Genomic DNA, 19,619 nt, shown 5'->3' with positions numbered 1-19,619 from the left:
TGCTAACTATGTTTCCCTGGGAAAGTCATTGGACTGCTTTGAGCTTCCTTTTCCAATTTTGTAAAAAATGAGGTTGGCTGTGATGGCCTCTCACGTCCCAAGCAGTGATTCACCTCACACCTACTAGGATTCTCTTTCATATCCTTCTATTCTCTCTCCTTGATTGCTGCCTTGCCCACCACCTCCTGTGGGATAAACTCCATGCCTATGATTAGCACAGTTCTTGGCACATAGTAAGCACATAAGAAATGCTCACTCACTCTCTCTATCAATCTATGACACCTCAGGAAGTCTTCATGGCAAAAACGGGTCTGGGGCATTGGCCTTCTTACCTGGACAGGCTGAGGCAGAGAGTTTCTGGAGGCGCTTGTCTTGTATTGACTGATCTCTTCTTGAGAAAGTTTGTGGAACCAGGGAGTGGGGTTGCCAAGGTCTGAGCCAGGGATCCCCTGTCCCCTCACGGGAGCTCTCAAGACACCCCTTGGATAACAACCTTACCCCACTTTGCATCAAAGCCTGTGCAGAGTGTAAAACTCGAAATTACACACACAAACAGATGCACATGTAAACAATCAGAATTATTCTTCTTCTATGAACTGTCACTTCCTCTGATGGAGCCTGGAGAAAAGTATAGTGATGGAAAACTGCTGAAGCTGAGAATAATGATGTCTGCAGGACAAGACAGTAAAACAGCAAACCAGCAGATGATGGTAAAATCACCAAAGCAGGTGATATCTTCAGAAAGAACTGAGAATTTATGGTGGCTAAGGTCAGTTTTACAAGAAGGTTCCATGGTCCAAGGGAAAACTAGTCCAGCAGATAGGAAGATGTCTGGAAAGGCTGACAGAGTATAGTGTGAGGGAGAGCAGGGCAAGTGTGTTGGACAACAGTCTGACTCCTCTGCATGATGCCATAAGGAGTGGTATCCTGGCCAGGACACTGAGCCCCGAGCAGCTCTAAGAGAACCCAAGTATCCACATGATGAGTGGGCATGGGAGAGTGCTGTGGACAATGGCCTGTAGCAACGACACTTCACCTGTGCTGGGCATATGTGTAGTAGAAGGTGTGTGGACCTTACTGTCTCCACCATTAACATTTTTAGACAACCACCCAGGGCAGATGGGGAAACTGGCTCAGAGAGAGAAGGGAGTTTTCCTTGGGCAAATGGGTGCTAAGTGACAATAGTAGTTCTAGAACCCTCTTTACCAAAGAATCACACAGTGGGAGAACTGGGAAGCAAATGAGAACCCATCACATTCAACCCACCCCCTAAAAGGATTTCGCACTATACCATACCTGAGATGTGGTCATGCAGCCTCGGATTGACGAACAGCAAGGAGGGTCAAAGCATCACTTCAGGGAGCCCATCTCACATTAAGGCAGCTCTCATTTTCAGAATGTTTCTTCCTGACACCAGCCTTAGATTTTGACTCTGCAACTTTTCCCCATCTGCCCCCACCCCAACTCAAATCCCCAAGTATTATATGATTTTATATGGTGCTTTACAGTTTATAGATTGCTTAAAAACCTCCCCAGAGTGGACCTGATGTTCTGTCATGGCCCTGCCTGTAATTCTGGCCCTCTTGGAGGCATATGAGTTCAGTGCAACTATTACAATATCATGTCATGCCACAGTGACCTGCATGAATAAATGTCCTTTACAGAGTGCTCGTTTGAAGGGTTCCTTTGGCTCCTGTTAAAATAAGGTTCAACTTATCAGTCATAAATCTATACCATTTTCTTTTGCTGAAAGGAAGGTGCTTTTCTGCCAAAGTGTTCCCATGTTTGTTTAACTGAGAATGGGGATATTTGTCCTGTGATGTGAGCTGCTTCCATACTTTTTCTTCCTAAAGGAATTGTGTGTTGAGAAATGTGTTTTTCCATGGCTATACTGATAAGTAGAAACGCTTTGCAATATTTTAATACTAAACAGCCCATTTTTCCCTTCTAGGTTGAAAAGCTAAAACATGCATGGCTCTAAGTCACCATAAACAGCTGGTTATTCAGAGAAGGTACTAAAGCCATCATCTGTTGTGGTCATTATAAAGGCTATCAAGTTTTCAACCAGTGTGTCTTTCAATGTCCTCAGACTGATTTACAAAGAAATCTGAACATAAAATGGTTGGCCTTCTTTAAGGTAAACAGGAGGCTCATTCATCTGGGGATGCTAAGAGAAACTGTTACATTGGCTTCAAAACTCAGAGCCACAGTGAAAACTTGGGCCATGGGTTGTTGTGTGGGAAACTCAAAGTCTTGGCGGAAATCCTGAGAGGAAACCTATGAAGAGTCTGTCCTCATCAAACAGAGTCCATCTAAAGAGTGAATGTCAATTCTCTTCTCAGCAGAAAGAACTGTGCCAAATTCCAATGGTTTTCAATCAGTGTTAATTTGCACTCTTGTTTTCATGGAAAAATGTCCATTCTGCTGGGAAGAATATACTTGGCCCCTTGCAAACATTATGCCAGCCTATCATAGTTTATGTTTTGATTTCTTTCTTTTTTGAGGCAATTGGGGTTAAGTGACTTGCCCAGGGTCACACAGATAGTAAGTGTAAAGTGTCTGAGGCCAGAATTGAACTCAGGTCCTCCTGACACCCAGACTGGTGCTCTATCCACTGCACCACCTAGCTGCCCCTAGTTATGTTTTTCTTTACATGCTCTTTATATTCACATGAATTAAGGGGATAATGTGTAAAGTGCATGGGATCTCAAGTCAGGAAAGTACTGGGTTTGAGTTCTACTTTTGATCCCTTGGTTTTTCTCCTCTAAAAAGGAGGGAAATTGTAAGATTGGTGTGTGGATCAAGTGAAATGAAGCAAGCATAAATATTTCATAAACCTCAAAGTGACATAACATATCAGTTATAGTGACCATTGTGTCCAGTACCAATGAAAGGTAAGGGAAGAACAGACCCTCAAATGAAATCGCTTTCTTTGATTACAAAAATGAGTTGGGACAGAACTCTCTCCTAGAAATCACCACCAAATAACAGAACTCAGAGGACTGACAACACTAATGGGGGTGTGGAGTGGGTGGACAATGCTAGAAGCAGAAAGGCTCTGAGAAATAATACAATCTAGGCCTCTTATTTTACAAATGAAGAAACGCAGGGCCAGATACACTAGCTTAATAACTGCCCCAAGCTCACACAGAGAGCAGATAGTAGAGACAACCTCTACAATCAGATATCCAGTGTGAATTCTGCACAATAGCTAATATGGGAACATTTTGCCTTACTGCACTAGCATAATCCATATCAAATTACTCATCTTTTTAAGGAAGGGGGAGGGAGAGAACTCGGGACAGAAAAATTTAAAAATGAAGGTTAACATTTCTTTTACCAATATTTGGAAGAAAATAAAATGCTACACTTAATGGCTGTGTGACCCTGGGCAAGTTACTTAACCCCCATTGCCCTCCAAAAAAAAAAAGAAAAAAGAAAATGCTAAAGACATTTGAAAGCAATAAAAATAAGTAGACCATTCCGCAGACCCTCTACATGACATGAATATATCCATGCCTGTGGATAATGGCAGAAGGGAGACAGGAAGGGAAGGCGCCCTTGTGGAGGAGAGGCCATCCCAGGGTTCAAGAACACATTGAGCTGGGGACAGAGAAGCAAGAGCAGGAGCACAACCACGTGGCTACCAGAGCCAGCCACATGAAGGCCTGGCTAGAATTGAAGTGAAGAACAGGGCAGCAGGCAGACACATGGGAACCAGACTTGGAAAAATTCAGGAGAGGACAGGAGACACCCAGGGACCAGGGACAGACACACAGTGACCCCACGTGGATGGACAAAGTACCAAAACACAGAGACCAAACTGTTGGGTGGGTGGGTGGCCTCAAACCAAGGCCTCCTCTCTCAGCACTGGAGGTCTCAAGCCAAGCCCTGATCTAGCAGTGGTGGTGACTGTCTCTCTGCAGGTCTGTTCTTCTGCTTTCACCTGGAGAATTTCTTTAAGGTTTGATGGTATCTTGGTTTTTCTGGTGGGGGAGATCCATAAAGGAGGCCACAGAGTGCCAAGCCAAGGGGCAGGAGCACAAAGTGACCCCAGCATTGTCTGGTATAGTTTACATAGGGTTGTTTTTGAACTGCAGATTTCTCTCCAAATTCCTTGTATAAAGTTCAATTTGCATAATGTAAATTTACAGAAAGCAACATCTGTCCTCCTTTCTATTCCCATTCCCTTTTCTCCAGAAGTCTCTCATATCTGAGTTTTCTAAGATTGTCTTCATCTTCCTGACTTCTTTCTGATTTATTTTCATAATAGATTCATCTAACTCTCACAGGGAAAAGTTGGGGTCCCCCATTACTAGAGTTTTTCTGTCTACTTCCTCCTGTAATTCATTTAATTTTTCCTTTAAAAATGTGAATACTATGCCATTTCCCACATCTCTATTCACTATTGAAATTATTCCATTGTCTATGTTTCCTTGGAACAAGATTTAGTTTCCCTGTTTACCCCTTTTAATGGGGGGTATTTTAGCTTTTGCTTTGTCTGAGATCACCTGCATTTTTTCCTTGAGCTGAGTGGTATCAAAGTTTCTGCCCCAGCCCCCTAAGCTAACTCTGTGGTTCTCTCTGGGTCAAGTGTGTTCCTTGTAAAATGAAACATATTCTTATATTCTGGTTCATAATTCATTGTGTTACCCACTTCCAGTTATGAGTGAGTTCATCCCCTTCACACAATTTTGATGACTATGCATTTCCCTCCATCCTATTTTCTACTCTTTGTTTTTGTCCTGTCCCTCCTCTAATATTGGTTTTCCATATGATCACTGCCTTCTTTTAGCTACCCACCCTTTTATCCCCAATTTTTCTTTCTCCTTCCGCCTTCTCCTACTTATCTATAGGGTAAGATAAATGTTTATGACCAATTAAGTAATTCATATATAAATATATATTCATTTATAAATATATATATATATACATATATGTAACTATGTATATGTGTTTCCCTTTTTGTATCAATTTAGATGTGGTGTTCAAGCACTGGACTCCCCACCACCACCATTTTCCTCTCCCCAGTAAAAGCTCTTTCCTTGCACACCTATTTTATGTGAGATCATTTCCCCCATTCTTTCTTTGCCTTCTATCTTCTCCCAGGGCATCCATATTTCTTGCCTATCCATTTATTTTGCATCATCCCCAGTTAACTGGCTTATGCTCAAACTCTCTGCAAGATAGATTCCTTCTACCTGCTCCAACAATGATAAAATTCTTAGCAGATATGTGTAAGGAAAAGTGTACATTTTAACCTTATTGAGTTGCTTATGTTTCCTCTGTCATATTTCCCTTTTAATGCTTCTTTTGACTCTTGTATTTGAAAGTCACATTTTCTACTCAACTCATGTCTTTTCATCAGGAATGCTTCTATGGCCTCTGTTTTCCCTCGATGTGTTGCCACAGAGGGGGAATGTGTGTTCTCAGAGTGTGTCTCTCCACATATAAGCATTTCTTCCACTGAGTATTCTGAGGCTAGATGTGCTTCCACAGAGAGTGAGCCTGTAGTAACTGGACTGTTCCCAGAGAGTGTCTCCTGCCACAAGTATCTTTTCCTCTGAGTGTTCTGAGGCTGGATGTTTTTTCACAGAAAGCACACCTGTAGTAAGTGGTGTAAGAGAGAGACTTGGAAGCATTCCTGAGCAAAAAAACCAACCTTTATTAAGAGAAACAAAGATGGGGTCTCAGGCTACAATGGGTGAACTGTAGACCCAACCTTTGTTTCTCCTCAGGGCTGATTTCTTTGCCCACAAAGGCTTCCCAGTTTCTCTCTTACACCAGACTGTTCCCATAAAGTGTGTCTTCTGCCACAAGTGCCTTTTCTCTGAGTGTTCAGAGCATGTTTCAGCACCCATCAACATGTTATTGGTTCAGTGTTCTGACATTAGATGTGCTTCCACAGGGAATTAGCCTGAAGTAACTGGGCTGTTCCCAGAAAGACTGTCTCCCACTCTTGTGTTGACTTTGTTTCCGTCCTAAAAGAAAAAAAACACCATTCTTTTGTCACATGGCATGGCTCTCAGAGAGGAGGAAAGGGAGAGTGAGGGATACATGGTGTGGGGACCAATATTGGGGCAAGGAAGGAAACCAGCAGTCTCCCTCAAAACAGAACAGGATTTATTTTAACAAGAACGAACTTAAATAAAACAAAACAAAACAAAACAAAAACAGGATCAGTAGGATCAAGGGAAAGGAAATAAAAATGGGGAAAGGGAAATTATAATACCTGAAAAATACCACCGCCCATGGATCAGAGGAAAATACTCAGCAGACCACCTGTCCAGCTTCCACCTAAAATGCCCAATTCTCCTCCCCCAAACCTAGAAACACCCCACACAGTCCCAGCCAATGAGACGGCTGCTCTGACAGTCACATGACTGCCCTCACTAGGCTTTCAATCATTATATTTTTGCCCAGGCCCATGTAGGCGTAGGCGAGTGGTGATGATGTGAGGTGCCAGAGCCCTGGCAATGGCTACAAACAGTGGGTGTAGCACCATGGGGTTTGAGGAGCCCCAGGACAGTGCTCACTGAGGCATAAAAACCTCAAATAACAATTAATTCTTTACAATGGGATCCCAGGATGTAAGAAGCAGAAAACATCAATGAGCAGTTTTTAAATGGGGTCAAGGATCTAAAGGGGATTAATGGAGAGGCAGAAGGGAGGAAAGAAAGGGACTTTGGAAGTGCAGAATGACTCCTTCCACTATTGCAGCATCAGCATCAGGGCTTGGTTTGAGACCTCTAGTGCCATGAGACCAGACTGTTGGCTGCTATGCCCATTTAGCCAGGTGTCTGGCATCCACGTGTCTATCTTCTGTCTACACGAGCATGGGTACTGTGTGTCTTTCTTTGGTCCCCGTGTCGCCTATCCTCTCATGTGTGAGACCAGGTCCCGTCTCCAAGTGTCTGTCCCCCGTGTTTGCTTCCTCTCAGTTCTGACCAGGCCATCAAGTGGATGGCCCTGTCAGACACCTGATCCTCCTCTTGTTCTTCCTTCTCTGTCCCCAGACCCCTGTGTGTCGCCTGGAACCATCTCCTGTCCCCCTTCCTTCACAGGCACCTGGCCCCCTTCCTGCCTCCCACCCTCCCTTGTAGCCAAATCCATGGGCAAATTCAAATGACTTCAAAGTCACTCTACTCAGAGGTTTCCCATGGGTTCACTTCTGCAAAGCATGAACTCTCTGTAGTAGATAAAAACAAAACAGAGGCCACAAGTGGAATGTGGTTTGGGAGAAATTTGACAGGAGATCAATACCTCACACCACATATCAAATTAAAGTATAAGTGGATACGGGAATCAAATCCGATGAATAAATCATCAACGAGAGACAAAACTAATATTATATATATATATATAATTACAATCATTAATAATTACTCTTAGACCTCCAACTCATTCATTTATTCATTTGATACTTATAGATTAAGCTCCTCCTACATGCTGGGCATATGGAAAGACAGGGGACCAATTAAGCAATCAACAAGCATTCCTTCAGTACCTACTGCTTCACAGGCACTATCTAGATTTGAACTCAGATCTTCCTAATTCCAGGCCTGGTGTTCTAACCCGAAGACACCTAGATGGAAGGATTCAGAGATCCCAGAAGACTGTTGCCAAGCCACTGCCTTGAGGCTGCCTTGAGGCCAGGGAAGGGTAGGAAAAGGGCTCATTCTCAATACACTGAGCTGCTGTAGGTGCTTAGCCCTACATCACCCATCCTGAGGAAAAACCTGAGTTGCCCTACCTCTGTTAGGAACTCCCCAAGTAACTTTATGTTGGGTGGGCTCAAGTGTCTGGGAGGAGGACCTATAATTCCACAGAAAATATAAACTACCTTTAATGTAAACAGTAAGGGAAGCTTCAACCATGCCATGGGAAACTTTGCACTTGACCCCTGGTCATCCCTGGTTTTTGGCCTTCTATGTTCTGTTCCTAGATAATACCTGACATGGCCCACTGAGGGTGCAGGGATCCATCACTCTGTCTTGTTGTTACCATAGGGCTGGTCTCATGAGTAAATTTCCTTATAAGACATAATTATTCCCAGTAACCCCAACAAATTGAAATGTATAATCCATGCTGGTGTGGTCTCCTTCTTCCTTTTAAATCAAATACCTTCCCATTATAGAATATCATAATGATTGCCATCCCTCAGATGATTTGCATCCTTATAAGTTTTTTCCCTCTGGAATGGAGACAAGAATGTCTGAGGAAGATCCCTTCATCATTGCTTTTAATTAGCCCAGTCAGGCATCAAAATGGTGGGGAGAGGTTAAGGGACTTGCCCAGGGTCATGCAACTAGTAAGTATCAGAGGCAGGATTTGAACTTGGTTCTTCCAAGCTCTAAGCACTGGAGACAGAGCTACAGTTCAACATATGATACAGGAATATCCCTTTTCAGGGCCCTTGTGCCCCATGAGGCTTTAGTTCCCTGATCCCACAAACACACACACACACACACACACACACACACACACACACACACACACCCGGGCTAATTTCCATGTTTACTTTAATCAAGTGTTACCTTCATTCACATATATGAAATTCATTCATTCAACAAATGTTCATGTGTGGTGAAGGTGTGGAATGGCTTCCTGGAATACCTCATGTTCCAAGGTAGGACTCATGAATCAGCAGGCTAGTGCCCAGGACTGGGAGGCTTGGAGATCCACTCACTACAGGCAAGCACAAGCCCTCAAGGCTCTTGAGCCTCAATGGAGGAAACATAGGACAGTGGCCCCTGTACCACAAGAGTAGAGGTCAACTTTAAAAGTCAAAACATAGGCTGGAAAACTGAAAAAGAAAAAAAAAGCCATGAACGTAGAATGCTACTCTCCTGACAGGCAAGATCAAAACACAAACTCAGAAGAGGACAACAATGCAAAAATTTCTACATGCAAAAGACTTATTACAATGATGGGAATGAAGTAGGGGCATGGGGACTGGATGGGGTGAGTAATGCATAATCCTTACTCTCAATGGATTTGGCTCAAGGAGGCAGTAATATATGCATTCATTGGGCATAGACATTTCTCTTACCCTTTAGGGAAATAGGAGGAGTGGGTAACAAGTACACATTGGAGGCTGATAGAAAGGAAGGCAGATTGAGGGACAAGTAGACAGAAACAAAACACTGGTGAGGAGGGACAGGGTAAAGGAGAGACAGAGAAAAGTAGAAAGAATAAAAACATGATAAAGGGAAATACACAGTTAGTAATCATAAATGTAACTGTCAATGGAATGAACTCACCCACAAAACAGAAACAGATAGAAGAGTAGATTCAAAGCGAGAATCCACAAATATGTTCTTTATAAGAAACATATTTGAAGTAGAAATACACATACAGCAAAGGTAAAAGACTGGAGGAAAATATTTTGTGCTTCAGTGAAGTAAAAAATTGAAATGCAGGGGTAGCAATCATGATCTCTGAAAAAGCAAAAGCAAAGAAAGATATAATTAAAAGAAACAAAGAAGAAAAATACATCTTCCTAACAGGTATCATAGGGAAGGAAGTAATATATGTATCAAAGTAATATCTGTACTAAATATACTTGTACCAAATAATTTAACATCCATATTTCTAAAGGAGGAGTCAAGTGATTTACAGGCAAAAATTGACAGTAAAACTAGATTATTAGGGGTCATCAGCTTTCCCTTCTCAGAACTAGATAAATCTAACCACAAAATAAACAAGAAAGGACTAAAGGAGATGTTGAGAATTTTACAAAAGTTTGATATGATAGACCTTTGGAGAAAAATGAATTGGGATACAAAAGAATATACATTTTCCTTAGTAGTACATGGCACCTACATAAAAGCTTATCATGCATTAGGTTATATAAACCTCACAGTCAAACGCAGAAAAGTAGAAATATTAAAGTCATCCTTTGCATATCATGATGCAATAAAAATTACATTAAAGAAAGGGACACGGAAAGAGAGATTACAAATTAATGGAAAGTAAATAATCTAGTCCTAAAGAATGAATGACTCAAAGAACAAATTATAGAAACAATCAATAATTTCATTAAGAGAATTACAACAATCAGGGAGCATTCCAAAATATGTGAGATGCTGCCAAAGAAGTACTTTGGGAAATTTTCTATTTTTAAATGCTTACATCAATAAAAGAGAGAAAGAACAGATCACAAAACTAGAAAAAGAACAAATGAAATAATTTCCAATGAAATGTCAAAATAGAAATGCAGAAACGAAAGGTGAGACTAAGAATTTTTGGAAAAATCAAACGAATAAATAAAAGTAGGTGTTGGTTTTATCTAAATACTAATAAAATAAACCATTGGTTAATTTCATGAATAAAAAGAAAGAAAACCAAATTACCAGTCTCAAGAAGCCACAGGTGAATACATAAACAACGAACATGGAATCAAAGCAATTATTAGGAGTTATCATGTCTTATCATATGCCAGCAAAAGAGACAATATCCATGGAATAGATGAATCCTTACAAAAAATATAAAATGTCCATGTAAACAGGAGAGGAAATAGAACACTTAAATAGCCCTACATTAAAAGAAGAAATTGAACATGGCATTACTGAGTTCCCTCAGAAAAAATTCCCAGGACTAGATGGATTCGAAAGGGAATCCTACTAGGTATTTTAAAAATATTTCATCCTAACACTGTATAAACTATCTGAAACAACAGGATAAGTAGAAGTCCTATCAAATTCCTTCTATTGCACAAATATAGTTTGGATACCCAAATGGTGAGAGGACATCATCACCCTACCCCATCCAGGAGGTGAGAGGTCCACAGGGCTTACACATTGCACACCATTTCCTGAATGCATCAATCAGTTCTGCTCACTTTTCATTTCCTCCCTAAAACAAAAAATACAATTTGTTACATAGCATGGCACTTGAGCATGGGGAGAGGGAGTGATACATGGGATCCCCTTTTGGTGTCAGAAACAGAAAACATCAACAAAATTTTTCTGTAAAAAGGTCAATAATCTCAAGAGTAACAATAGAGGGGGGAAGGGAGAAAAAAGAGGTTTGGGTTAGTGATTATCGACAGCAGATCTCAAACTATCCTACAAATCATTCATTATGAAAACACTCATTTTTGTTTAGTCTTGTCTGACTTTTCCTGACCCCATTTGGGGTTGGTTTTCTTGGCAAAGTTACTAGAGTGGCTTGTCATTTCCTTCTGCTGCTCATTTGAGGGATGAGAACCTGAGGCAAACAGGGTTAAATGACTTGCTGAGCATCACTCTAAGGGTCTGAGGCCAGATTTGAACTCCAAACGATGAGTCTTCCTAACTAGGGGCCCAGCAGAACACCTAGCTGCCCAGAAATCAATGGATACTTGTTCAAAATTAGGAGGTTGATTAATGAAAAAGATTAGGTATGCAAAGTATACGACCTAACAAATAAAAATAGTGTTTAATAAATATGAAGGGGGAAGAAGGGAGGGTACACTATTTGATAATTCTTTTAACAGCTGGTATAATGGGGGCAGGTAGGTGACACACTGTATAAAGCACCAGCCCTGGAATCAGGAGGACCTGAGTTTAAATCTGGCCTCACACACTTGACACTTACTAGCTGTGTGACCCGGGAAAAGTCACTTCACCCTCATTGCCCCACAAAAACAAAAACAAACAGATGGTATAATGGAAAAGAAATTTGCCAGAAAGTTAATAGGACATCAACAGCTGACACCACCTATCAAATTAATCTACAAATAGATACATGAATCAGATGTGAAAGGAGGCTTGACAGCAAATTAGAGGAGCAAGGAGGTAAGTATTTTCATCTATGGAGAGGGGATGAGGTCTTGACTGAACAAAAAACAGAGAAGAGCACAGAAATTAAAATGGAGAATTCTGCTTCTATAAAGTGGAAATGTTTTTGCACAAAGAGAGTCAATGCAGTTAAAACGAGAAGGGTCACAGTGAAGTTAGGGAAAACATCTTTGCAGTAAAGCTCTCTGAGGACTGTTGAATATGCCAGATCTAGAGGGAACTGATTTCAGTTTCCAACTTTAAGAACCATTCTCCAATAGGTCAAAGGGTATGAACCGCAAGTTTTCAAAGGAAGAAATCCAAGCTACCAATGGCCCTATGACAAAATGTTCCGAATCAATCCCTCATAATGAGAGTAGTGTACTTGAAAACAACTCTCTTCTTTCAGCCTGTAAATCATGGAGATCCACATGGTCAGGGACAGTCCCCTCTTTCTGTTGCACAACAAGGTACATGGAAAAGCCCCATTCACCAGGTGCTGGTTGAAACCAGAAGAGAAAACAAATATACCATTTAGGAACACAAAATAAAAGAGATGATATGGAGAATGGGAGGGGAGGAGTTGCTAGACTGTCTCTTCTCTCCCCAGCCCCAAGGCCAAGCCAAGGATGGGAGAAAGGGAGGAAAGGATAGAAAGTCCACCTGAGGAGGGGAAGGAGGGAGTGTTCCCAAAGGCTTCTCCCTGCTGGCCTCTTCCACACCCCAGACCATCCCACAACCCCATAAGCCCCAGTCCTCCAGTCAGAGGTCTGGGTAGGCAGGGAGCCCCAGGCACGAGCAGCCCTGGAGGAGCAGAGACACATAAGTTCACCCCTGAACACACACACACACACACACACACACACACACACACACACACACACACACACACACACACACACTCTTCCAAATGTCCTCTGAACCTTAAGAGAAGCCAATGGAGGGGGCTTCATGAAAAGTTTCAGGGGGAAACTAAAGAGAAGAAAAGGAGAAGAATGGGAGGGGCAGGGGAAGGAGCAGGAGAGGGGCCTCTTACCTCATACCCCACCTCTTAGGCACTAGCCTAAGATCACTCAGGATCACTCAGTCTGGAGGATGGGGTGTCAAAGGGGAGTGGAATGGGAGAGGGTGAGGGATAGGCAGATCTTAAGCTGCTCACTCCCCACCTCCATAGCGAAAGGAACAGGGAGATGGGGTGATCTCTTCCTCCTCCTCCTCCTCCTCCTTCGAGAGGGAGAGAGAGAGGGAGAGAGGGAGAGAGAGAGAGAGAGAGAGAGAGAGAGAGAGAGAGAGAGAGAGAGAGAGAGAGAGAGAGAGAAAGAGAGAGTAAGAGGGGGTGGGTGCTGTGACCTCACTGTAGGGTGGGGCTAGTCTCCTCCAAGAATAGAAGGAAAAGGGAGGAGGGAGGAGGGAGGAGAAGGGGCTTTCAGACATCTGGCCCAGAGCAGTAGGGAGCCCACCCCCCAGTCCTTGCTCTCATCCCCCATCACCGAGCCTGGCCAGGGGAGGGGACCCCAGTACACCTTCTACCTGCAGGTAGACCCAGGGCTGACCAGGGTCCCAGGTACCTGAGGGCAGGGTGCTGGGGCTGGTGTTGGGGGACAGCTCCTAAGCTCACCTTGGAATAATTGAAGGTGGAAACTGGGAGAGGGAGGCCAAGGAGGGGGAAGGGGGATGAAGCCCTAGGACAGAGTAGAGGAGGAAGGGGGTAGTCTGGGGGAGAGGCGGGTCTCAGTCTCCTTTCTCCAGGCCTGAGGAGACAAAGATCAGGAAAGGATAGGGGGCACCCAAGCACATAGGAACATCTGCCTCCTTTGTTCATGTGGAGGTACCCTGGTCTAAATCCTACATAATGTAAACCTTCCAGAGCCTGGACAAGAGGGAGCCACACCCTCATCTACCAAGTGATTTCATCAATTTCTTTCTTTCTTTCTTTTTTTTTTTTTTAGTGAGGCAATTGGGGTTAAGTGACTTGCCCAGGGTCACACAGCTAGTATGTGTTAAGTGTCTGAGGCCGGATTTGAACTCAGGTATTCCTGAATCCAGGGCTGGTGCTTTATCCACTGCGCCACCTAGCCACCCATCAATTTCTTTCTACAACTACTTCGGATTTGGGCTTTTATTCTCTCCAAAACCAGCTGCCTGACACCAGGGAATTGGCATAGTGGAGAGACAATGGGAATTAGAGGCACAAGACCTAGACTGAAGTGCTGGCTTACTAATTCTTTGACCCTAGGCAAGCCACTAAAACCCTGTAAACCTCAATTTTCATATCTGTGAAATGGGGGTGCTAATGATACCTATGGAAAGTAAATTACATGGTGGCTATAAGGTTCACATGAGATGTTTAAATAGTGTTTTTTCAAACCATGAAGCACTACAGAAGTCTTTATTATTTTTATTACCATTATTGTGCTATTGATTCTTTACTGTTTAATGTTCTTCAGACCATTACACATAATTGTATCTCAATAAAATGAACGGGATGATAACTCATCCGTTGCAGGCTCCATAAAGACAATTTTAGGACAATTCTAGGAGACAGGACTGTGGAGATCACAGGTGAGATTAATAAAATTGAGAATTAAAAAATTAAACTGACAAAACTAGGAACTGGTCTCATTAAAAATAAAAAAACAGACTATAATAGATAAACCAGTGGTTACTGGATTGAAAAAAGAAAGAAAATCAAATTACCAGTCTCCAAAATAAATAGAGTGAATGCATATCCAATGAAGATGACATTAAAGCAATGACTTGAAGATATTCTGCACAATCCTATACCAGGTAAACTGAAAATCAATGTAAAATGTCTGAATTTATAAAAATAGAAATTGCGCATGTTAACAGAAGGGGGAATAGAATACTTAACCCCATCTTTCAAAAAAAGAAATTGGACGAGGCATAAATGAGTTCCCTAAGACAAAACATCAAGGATCAGGTAGATTTATAAGTTTATAATTATATGATATGATTATGGATTTGAGTCAGATTAAACTCTGAGGATGGGGTCTGGAAGGTACCCAGCCCTGCCTCAGTATAGTTAGTTTAGAAGTTTATTGCTTGTCAAATTCTCACTGTCTCCTTTAAGTTTTATTGCCAATTAACAGTATTTTTACTTCTGCTCAGTCTCCCCTTTTGTCAGCTCCATATTAGTTTTGTCTGCAATCCATCATGTGTCAGAACCCCAGTCAGTGGGTCAGGGAGTTAGCCCACCAATTCAATACTCGGGACTCAAGAAGAAAGGATGGGGCTTGGCACAGGATGCAGCAATTAAGTTGAGATCAGATGTTAAGTGATATGTCTCTTTTTCTCAGAGCAGAATCTCCTTGGCCCTGGGGTCCCCAACAACGGATTATTCTATTCTTCCCAACATAGCCGAAGATAAATTTTAACCCTGTCATCCTTCTAGAATTAACATGACTACAGAACAATGCTGAAGCACCTGAGTGACTCTTCCTGTTATTCGGGTTGAATATCTTTAGAGACTGGGGCCGGGAGAAGGGAGTCAGTGGGAACTGTGAGATCTGAAACATCTGACTGTCACTCCCCTGTTTCCTCTTCCTTTGGTTTGACTTTGTTCCCCCTCCCCTTTTCCCCCTTGTTCCTGGAACACATGCATGTCTCCATACACTGATCACGAGCTGAACATGCACCCTGGGTGAGACAGGATTGGATATTAGATTGTGAGCTCGACCTAGTGTGCGTGGGGACTTCCCCTCTGACCAACATTCCTATAAAAGGTCAAGGCATGTATTAGCTGGTGCGGCTCAGGCATTGAGCTTGCCCATTCCTATGGGAATGTAATAAATCTGTCTCTGCTTGACTTGGTGGCTGAGGCAGTTTGCTCCATACATAATTTAGAAGTGATTTCCTTAGAATAATAAACAGTATCTACATAAAACCATCAGCAACTATTATATGCAATGGAGATACATTAGAGGCCTTCCCGATAAGATCAGGGGTGAAACAGGGATGTCCATTAAAACCTCTATTATTTAATATTGTCCTAGAAATGTTAGCTTTAGCAATCAGAGAAGAGAAAGGAATTAAAAGAATTAGAATAGGCAAGGAGGAAACAAAACTATCACTCTTTGCAGATGATATGATGGTATACTTAAAGAATCCTAGAGAATCAACTCAAAAATTACTTGAAACAATTAACAACTTTAGCAAAGTAGCAGGATATAAAATAAATCCACATAAATCATCAGCATTTCTATACATGACCAACAAAGTCCAGCAGCAAGAGATAGAAAGAGAAATTCCATTTAAAGTAACGGTAGATAATATAAAATACTTGGGAGTCTACTTGCCAAGACAAACCCAGGAAATCTATGTACACAACTACCAAACAAACACTCTTCACACAAATCAAATCAGATCTAAATAATTGGAAAGATATCAATTGCTCCTGGATAGGCAGAGCTAATATAGTAAAAATGACAATACTGCCTAAATTAATTTACTTATTCAGTGCCATACCAATCAGACTACCTAAAAATTATTTTATACAGCTAGAAAAAATAATAACAAAATTCATCTGGAAAAACAAAAAATCAAGAATATCCAGGGAAATAATGAAAAAAAATTCACAGGAACATGGGTTAGCGGTACCAAACCTGGAGCTTTACTATAAAGCGGCAGTCATCAAAACTATCTGGTACTGGCTAAAAAATAGAGTGGTAGATCAATGGAATAGGCTAGGCTCAGGAAATACAGTAGTAAATGACACTAGTAATGTAGTGTTTGATAAACCCAAAGACTCCAGCTTCTGGGATAGGAACTCAGTATTCGACAAAAACTGCTGGGAAAACTGGAAGATAGTATGGCAGAAATTAGGCATAGACCAACATCTTACACCTTATACTAAAATAAGGTCAAAATGGATACATGATTTAGACATAAGAGGTGATGCCATAGGTAAATTAGGAGAGAAAGGAATAGTCTACCTTTCAGATCTTCAGAAAGGAAAACAGTTTATGAACAAACAAGAGATAGAATATATTATAAAATGCAAAATGGATGATTTTGATTATATTAAATTAAAAAATTTTTGTACAAACAGAAGCAATGTATCCAAAATTAGAAGGGAGGCAGAAAAGCTGGGAAACAATTTTTGAGGCCAGTACGTCTGATAAAGGCCTCATCTCTAAAATATATAGGGAACTAAATCAAATTTATAAGAATCCAAGTCATTCCCCAATTGAGAAATGGTCAAAGGATATGAACAGGCAGTTTTCTGATGAAGAAACCAAAGCTATCTATTCCCATATGAAAAAATGCTCTAAATCTCTAATGATTAGAGAGATGCAAATTAAAACAACTCTGAGGTACCACCTGACACCTATCAGATTGGCTAAAATGACAAAAAAGGAAGATAATAAATGTTGGAGAAGCTGTGGGAAAATTGGAACACTAATGCATTGTTGGTGGAGCTGTGAACTGATCCAACCATTCTGGAGAGCAATTTGGAATTATGCCCAAAGGGTGATAAAGCTATGCATACCCTTTGACCCAGCAATACCACTTTTAGGTCTTTTTCCCAAAGAAATCATGGAAAGGGACAAGAGACCCACATGTACAAAAATATTTATAGCTGCTCTTTATGTGGTAGCAAGGAATTGGAAGTTGAGGGGGTACCCATCAATTGGGGAATGGCTGGACAAGTTGTGGTATATGAATACAATGGAATACTATTGTGCTGTAAGAAATGATGAGCAAGAGGAGCTCAGAGAAACCTGGAGGGTCTTATGTGAGCTGATGATGAGTGAAATGAGCAGAACCAGAAGAACATTGTACACAGTATCATCAACATTGAGTGTTGACCTACTGTGATGGACTATATTCTTCTCACCAATGCAATGGTACAGAAGAGTCCCAGGGAACCCATGATAGAAGAGGATCTCCAAATCCAAGAAAAAAAAAGAACTGTGGAGTATAGATGCTGATTGAACCATACTATTTCTTTCATTTTTGGTGCTGTTTTTTTTTCTATTTTGAGGTTTTTCATCATTGCTCTGATTTTTTCTCTTATAACAGGACTAATGCAGAAATAGGATTAATGTTATTATGTGTATATATATATGTGTGTGTGTATAGATATGTATATGTATATGTATATGTATATATATAGATATATAGATATATAGATATAACCTATATCAGATTACCTGCTGTCTAAGGGAGGGGGGAGGGAGGGAGAAAAATCTGAAATTGTAAAGCTTGTATAAACAAAAGTTGAGAACTATCTTTACATGTAACAGAAAAAATAAAATACCTTATATGTAAAAGAAAAGGAAAGAAAAAAAAGAAAAAAAATAAGCGAATTCCACCAAATATTTAAGGAACAATCCATCCTAATAATATACAAACTATTTGAAAAAAATATATAAATAAGGAGTCCCACCAAAGTTTTTTTTTTTTATAGGAAAAACATGGAGAAAGAAAACTGTAGACCAATTTCCTTAATGAATACCATTGAAATATTTGAACTGACATCCTGGCAAGGAGATGACAGCAAAATAGGACAACAATCATACACTCTCACTAGTGGGATTTATAATAAGAATGCAGTAAGAACTATCAGCATAACTAAACATGTTTCATATAGGTCTGAGGGACTCAGATGTTTTCTCCTCAAGAAACTAAACTAAAGGACAGACACACCTAGGAAGTAAGGGGAGATAAGGGGAGCCAGGGAAAGAGATAATTCCAGAAGTCAGGACCACCACTGCTCATTCAAACCTTTCCCATCCTACACCTCATTCAAGCCTCTCCCCACCCCAAAAGAAACTTTCCCTTGTCAGGTGGTCACCCCATCTATCCTCTACAAAAGCTTTTTGCCTTTCTTAGGCTCTGGGAGGAGAATGTTTCTAAGCCATGTCCTTCCCTTGGGACAAATTCTTCAAATTCCCTCTTGTTCACATTCTCTAACCCCAAAATAAAAGATCATTTTATTCTATCTGGACCATGTGCAAGATTGTAATTCTTTACAAAGGAATACTTAAGGACTGCCACCACCTATTTCTCCCCTGACATATTGAAAACAAAACCAACAGAAACTGTTTGATTATATCAATAGATGCACGAAAAAGCTTTTGACAAAATACAAAAACCATTCCTATTATAAACACTTTATTGTTTTGTTTTGTTTTGTTTTGGTGAGGCAATTGGGATTAAGTGACTTGCCCAAGGTCACATAGCTAGTAAGTGTCTGAGGCTGGATTTGAAATCACGTCCTCCTGAATCCAGGGCCGGTGCTCTATCCACCGTGCCACCTAGATCCCTGCCATTATAAACACTTTAAAGCATGGGAATCTATATAACCTTTCTCAAAATGACAGGTAATATCTTTTTTAAAACCCAGAGCAAGCATTATCTATAATGAGAATAAACATGAAGCCTTCAGAATATCAGGAGTGAAACAAAAGAAGTCCATTATAACCACACTTATTCAGTATTGTACTAGAAATCCTAAGTAGAGGCAGAAGACAAGAAAAAGAAATCGGAAAAATGAAAATAGGCAATGAGGAGACAAAATTACAGCTCCTTGCAGATGGTGTATGGTTTACTTAGAGCACCCCAGGGGATCAAATAAAAACATAGTGGAAACAATAAGCACCTTCAGCAAAATGGCAGTATACAACATAGAAATCATCAGCATTCTCATATACTACCAACAAGCCTCAGCAAGGAGAGATGGAAAGAGAAATTCCATTTAAAATAACTGCAAACAATATATATATATAAACACTTGGGAGTCTCCCTGCCAAGACCAACCCATGGACTACATGAACACCATGACAAAACACTCTTCACACAATGAAAGACAGACCAAAAAAAAAAAAACCATGA

This window comes from Dromiciops gliroides, chromosome X (assembly GCF_019393635.1).
Source record: "Dromiciops gliroides isolate mDroGli1 chromosome X, mDroGli1.pri, whole genome shotgun sequence".
Lineage (NCBI taxonomy): Eukaryota > Metazoa > Chordata > Mammalia > Microbiotheria > Microbiotheriidae > Dromiciops > Dromiciops gliroides.
Note: the sequence above shows the minus strand (reverse complement) of the source record.